Raw genomic sequence first — 7056 nt, forward strand, 5'->3', positions numbered from 1 at the left:
GCAGGATTTCCAGCATCATGAAACATGTATAGAAACAGCCATTCATAGCATTAAGTGTATATCAATCAATCAATCAATCAATCAATCAATCATCTTTATTATGGTCAAAGACCAGCACAGAATATAATACAGATACAGTAGAAGAGAAGATCATGTGGCAATAAAATCATATTACATTAAAATTATTATAATCTGAGTGATCATGAAATTGTTACAACTAGTTTACTTAAAATTCATATTTATAAAACATTCGTATTTAACAAATATGTTAAATAAAAATATGTTAAATAAATATGCTATAGACTATAAAGTTATAATTTATAAAATACAACTCTAAAAATTGTGGGGAGACTAATAAAAAAATAGAGATACAACTATCTATAGGAGTAAAAACATCTAAGTATAAAATATGTAATATAAAATATAAAATGTGAAGTAAAACCGCTAACTAAAATAGGGCAAACGTGAAATAGTGGTAAAATCTGCTATATGTGTTATGGGCTGGCAGTCAGGGTTTGATGGATCTTGCACGCTGCCATGCAGAACCTGGCAGCATTGTATGTGAAGGTCTGATTTTCATCTGAAAGCAGCATCTTGGTATAGTCTTGGCTAGAGCGACCAGGGTATCTGAGGAATAGGGGGAGTATGAGCTTGTCTCGGCTGTCTTTATAAAAGGGGCAAGAGAGGAGTACAAGTTCAGTGCATTCCACCTCCCCAGAGTCACAGGGGCAAAGCCTTTCTGTGAATGTGATCTTCCTGTATTTGCCTTTCAGAACAGCGGAAGGTAGGGCATGACAAAAGGCAAGGGTGAACACCCTTCTGTGTCTCGGTATTTCCAACTGTGTCAAATATGCAGCGAGGGAGACAGTGAATCTAAGACTATCCGAGGCCACGAAGCCAGGTGCCCTACTTAGATCCACCTGGCGTTCTGTGTCCAGGATTCTCTGTTTGATGGTCGTTTTCACCTTGTCACAGCCCATAGCAAGCAGGGAGAAGCCCAGTAGCGCCACTTTGTTGTAAACTGCCCATTTCCAAGAGGATTGGAAATTGTTCTGTGGGGTTAGTGGGGCTAGGCCCAGTGGGCAAATGGCTAGTTTGAGCCAGTGGTTGAGAACAGTCATCCAAATTCTAGCCTCAACTTTTATTATACCAGTTTCCAAATGTAGAGTGGCATTGGAGACACAGCCAAGCACTTGTAGGGCCGCTCCTAGGAATCTAGATCAGACACGTTCCAGTGCAACAGGATTTGAGGGAGAATTGGGTGGGTGCCATATAGTAATTGTGCCAGTGGCTTGGCCTCATATAGTTTGAGCGCTGCAGGTACGTAATGGCCGTCTCTAGTCCGAAGGAACCTCAAGATGGCAGCGGAACTCTTCTGTGCCACTAGGGCAACGTGGTCACAGTGGGCCTTTCTTGAGCCAGAGGCATGAAGGTATGTAAAACAGGCAACCTGCTCAATTCTGTGTCCATCAATATTCCAGTGTCAGGTCTTAGGTCTTCTGGAGAAGGCTATGACCTTAGTTTTTTGGTAGATCAAGTATACATTTTTACACTTGTACATTTACCTGGAAATGAAGACCATTGAACTCAGTGGGCATGGTTCTGGCCATTTGCATAACCTTCGCACATCCATTGAGGCCATTGGCATGACCATACAAATTTGGATTGTCACACAAATGGCCTCCATGCATCTGCAGAGGCCGGAACCACACCATCACTGTTCAGGTGGTGCTGGAGGGAACACTGGGCTTTAGAGGAACTGCTGCCACTGGGGGTAAGGTGCCCTCTCCCCCCAGATCTCCCTTATAACCCCTTTAAAGGCAGGATTCCGCTTTGCTTGTAAAGGGGAATCCTCACCGGATTCCCCTTTACAAGCATAGCCCCTCAAACTGGTTCAATCCAGCAGTTGAGTTCATGGACTGGCAGTTCAGTTTGGATTTGAACCAATCTGCCAAAAACAGTTCTGTCCACATCCCTATGAACAAGCTACCCATAATATATAAGCTAAGATAAATCATGAAGTTGTCTTGCCAATTCAGACATTAAGTTGTATGAGTGTACAGCTGTCTGTAATGCGCTCTACGTGGGGCTGCCCTTGAAGAATATCCGGAAACTGCAGCTAGTGCAAAATGCAGCAGCTAGGGTTTTATCTGGAGCTGCCCGATGGGAGCACATCACACCCATTTTGAAAGAGCTGCACTGGCTACCAGTTTGTTTCCGGGTCCAATTCAAGGTGCTGGTTTTGACCTTTAAAGCCCTTAATGGTTTGGAGCTGGGATACCTGAGGGACCGCCTGCTCCCAAGGGTTACTGCCCACTTGATGAGGTCAACTGAGGGGGCTCTGCTCCGGGTGCCAACAATGAGGGAGGCTCAATTGTCATGCACACGGGACAGGGCCTTCTCTGTTGCTGCCCCCAGACTCTGGAATGCTCTCCCAGTGACTATTTGCTCCTCCATCTCCATCACAGCTTTTAGAAAGAGTGTAAAATCTTGGATTTTTGCCCAGGCATTTATTTGATTCTCTGCTGCTCCTCTTTATACTCTGTATTGCTTTTATACTTTTGTTTAAAAATTTTAATTAGATTTGTTCAATATTTTTCACTTAATATTTTAATTGTGTCTTTTTACCATCTTGTGTTTAAATTTTTGCTGTAAACCGCCTTGGGATTGTTTTAATGAAAGGTGGTATATAAATTTAACAATAAATAAATACATACATACATACATATGTTTGTGCAAATCACTATACCTGTGTTTAAAAGTGAACTTGGACACAGGGGTTCAAATGCATGGTGTAGATAAGAAGTGAACTGTACCTGTATTCAGCATAACATTTGAGTGACTGTATCTGTACAAGTGTTCAGTGTACACTTGTTATATGAGTGTTGAACATAATGTGTGAATGGGCTACAGTCATCATTTGATAAGTGAATCATCATGTTATTACTATTAAACAGTCATTGCAGTTTAAAAACACACATAGCCATTATATTCATGTCACCTGACATCACCTCAAAAAAGATTTGTGGAGGCAGATCACATATGTTGGCATGAGTTATTAAGCATCATGTTTTTCAGTGCTAAGATGTAGGGTGATGGCTTTACATGGGTGTGTGAATCAATCACATGTTTCAGCATGCTTGACAAAATATGTAACTATTATCACAGATATGGAACCACCACTATGTTTCTCTTTCTCCCTCTTTATCGCATTGTCTAGATCAGGCATCCCCAAACTGCGGCCCTCCAGATGTTGCCGAACTACAACTTCCAGCATACCCAGCCACAAAAAATTGTATCTAGGGATGCTGGGAGTTGTAGTTCAGCAACATCTGGAGGGCCACAATTTGGGGATGCCTGGTGTAGATAAACACAGTGTGGTGTGGTGTGCCATGTTACATATTTCCGGCTCCTACCTCAAATCGTTGGCTGTGGAGCAGAGGAACGTGCAGAGCGATGGCATCACATGTTATGCATTGTCTGGGTTATAGCAAGATTGGAGTGGGCCCTGCGATAAAAAGTGAAGAGGAGCCCTAGCCCACTTTCTTCTTCAGAAAGGCAGTAAACGTAGAGCAACGAGCAAGCTATCACCCAGCTAGCAGGTCTCTCTCCCTTCAGGATCCAAAGAAATTTGTCCCCCATTGTTCAACTGCAACTATGGCCCTATGTTTTACCTGGATTACAAGGAAGAGGCAAATAAAGTTCTTTGCCTCATCTTTCTTGTAATCCAGGTAAAAAACAGAACTGTGGTGGCTCCGTTTCTCTTGTAACACGTTGTTATGTTCAAACTGTCCCATTTCTAACTTGTCCTCTTGCCTTTCTGTAGAAGGCCTGCAGGTGGCAACAGTTACATTTTGGAAATCAGGTTTACTCAACAAATCTATCAAGTGAGGTACTTTATTTAACAGGCCAGCTTGAGCTGCCTGATGCTGCAATCAAATTAGTTAGAAACACATGCCTTAATATAAAATTAAGAGCTGAGCTGATAATTTTCAAAGGTGTCTAGTCTTAACTCTCAACAAAACTCAGTGCCCCATGGGCTGCTTGGTTTTTTGGGGGGGGGGCACCCTATGTGCACTACACCACAACCCGCTCTTGGTCACCCTGGTGCCCCCAAGTGGAGTTATGGGGCTTCTGAAATTCCCCATTATCTCCTATGGCGGAAAAGCTTAAAGACGTGCAAACTTCATAAAAAAAATAAAAACCACCCCTTTCACCAATTTCTTTGAAATCTCAGTGGTAGCTTCCTTGCACCCATTAGGCACTACCACCCAAAACAACCTGCTCTGGGCCACCCTGGTGCCCCTCCCCCCACTGAGCAATAAGGCTGCTGAAATCCCCATTATTCCCTATGGAGAAAAGCTTAAAGACACACCAACTTCAAAACATTTTTTAAAACCACCCCTTTGCCCAATTTCTTTGAAATTTGGGTGGTAGCTTCCACCCATTGGGCACTACCACCCACTCCACTCTTTTGCCCCCAGAACCCCTTTTTTGCTCCAAATTGATTCATATTCTGAAAATTCAGGTACAAATAGAATCTGGGGTGATTCAGGGTGGGGAGATTCGTACCCAAAACAAATCAGGGGTGATTTGATTCGAGTATAAATCAAATAAAAAAAATCAATTCGTGCACATCCCTAGATCTGTTCCACAATCGGCCCCCAGCCACGTCTTTGCTGTTACAACTGAGTTCTTCCACCTCTTTGCACTAATAATGTAATCAATTTGATTTCTGTGTACTACATCTGGTGATGTCCATGTGTGTAGGCACCGCTTTGGTTGTTTGAAGAATGTGTTAGCAATGAAGAGATCATTGGCTTGGCAGAAACTAATAAGTTGTTCTCCTGCTTCATTTCTGTTTCCTAGGCCATACAGACTGACTGTGTTTTCCTCTTTACCATTTCCAACTTTGGCATTCCTGTCTCCGACCACCAGCATCACATCTTGCTTGCATGTTCTATCAATTTCAGAGTGAACTTGAGCATAAAACTCATCAACTTGCTCTTCTTCTGTGTCAGTCAATGGGGCATAGACTTGAAGAACTGTCATGTTAAATGGTTGTCCACGAAATCTAATTGATATTAGTCAGTCAGTGACCACAGGGTACCCAAGTACTGTCATTGCTATATCCTTCCTGACCATGAAAGTAACACCGTTCCTCCTTTGTTTCTCGTGTCCTGAGTAGTAAACGGTATGATTTTCTGACTGAAAGTGTCCCATTCCAGTCCATTTTAATTCACTGATGCCCAAGATGTCAGTCTGTAGTCGATTCATTTCATCTTTCACTGTGTCAAACTTTCCCATATTCATGCGTCTAACATTCCACGTTCCCACTGTGATTCTGTCTTTGCAGCTTTGGATTTTCTTCTCCCACATGTCAACATCAGCTGCTAGATGTCTAAAAGGCTTTAGTCTAACCGTGTCATAAACACCATCAGTACCCTTCTCAGCGCAGCACAGCTCTTCCTCAGTAGCATGGTAAGCAGTAGCATGTTGGGTGCTATAGACCTGAGGGGCCTATCATCCGGCACTACATTGACAATCATTCTATTTTGTCTATCCATGTGGTTTTCTTGGTAAAATACAGGAGTGGTTGCAATTCTTTCCGATCAACTGCTTAACTTAAGGGCCTTTGTGTAAAGTTACCACCTCAGTCTCTTCATCTATCAGCCAGGTGCTGCCTCCTGGCAGTATAGAATCTAGCAAATCAGAGCCATGAAGTTAAAGAGTGGGAGCTGTTCACATTTTCAATGCATACGTATGAAGATTCTACATGATATTAATCATGAGGAATCCAGAAGACTAGGAGATGGCAATATTATTATTATTATTATTACATTTATATCCCGCTCTTCCTCCAAAGAGCCCAGAGCGGTGTACTACATACTTGAGTTTCTCTTTCACAACAACCCTGTGAAGTAGGTTAGGCTGAGAGAGAAGTGACTGGCCCAGAGTCACCCAGCTAGTTTCATGGATGAATGGGGATTTGAACTCGGGTCTCCCCGGTCCTTGTCCAACACTCTAACCACTACACCACACTGGCTCAATAACTCTGCATTAATTTACACCAAGCTAAAGGTTGAGATATTACATGCATGCCATTCATCTTTAGCTTGAAGAACCCATTCTTATGTACTGTTTTAATTCAGATTCTCAGAATCTCACACACATGCTGATTTCACATGGGAGATTCACATGATGATTCCCGAAAGGAGGAAGGCCATGCCCTAAATCAAAGGTGGGCACACTTGGCCCACAGCCCATCATCTCCAGTCACAATTGTGGCTGGGGATGATGGGAATTCAACACCAGTTGGAGGGCCGTTTGCCCATCCATGCCCTAAATCCTTGCTAACATTCACAGAAGTGAAAGGACTTTTAGCCTTTGGTGGTTATCAGGAGACCCAAGAACTCAGTCACACTCAGTGGCTCATTTCCACAGAAATGAGTGGGCTCTTGGGCAAATCCTTTCCTATCTATATAACTGCCACAATCCTGCTCTGTTTTTAAATTAACCGTCTGTGTTCTGCTCTGTTTTTTTCTTGCCTCAGCCATATTCTACAATGTGTTTTGTTCGTTTTACTGTTCAAAATTTTTATATTACTTTTATTGTTTTACAGTTGTGAGCTAGCCCGGGCAGTATTGTACTGGAGGGGTGAGAGAGAAATATTTTAAAATAAATAAATCTCAAGCCGTACTATATGCCCAAGAGTCCTCACTTAATAGGAACTAATGGATGTGTCTAGATACAGCATGAATGGACACATCCACTCAAATGATCTCTCAGCACATGCAGTTGGGTGCATATTAAAGTAGTCATGTGGTTGCTGTGGCCCCTACACACAGCTTAATTACTTTTAAAAACACTTCAACCACTTTTTGTAACCACAATTGGGATGGCTGAGGAGTGATAATTTCCTGTACTTTTTTCTTCCACAACTTTGAGTGAAGTATAATATGAACGCCATACTGAATGTCATGTTGGGTGGGCAGGTGGTAGAGTAGTTAGCTTGGATTAATTGTTCTGGTATAAAAACTTGTGTATGACCTCAAG

This window comes from Hemicordylus capensis, chromosome 1 (assembly GCF_027244095.1).
Source record: "Hemicordylus capensis ecotype Gifberg chromosome 1, rHemCap1.1.pri, whole genome shotgun sequence".
Taxonomy (NCBI): domain Eukaryota; kingdom Metazoa; phylum Chordata; class Lepidosauria; order Squamata; family Cordylidae; genus Hemicordylus; species Hemicordylus capensis.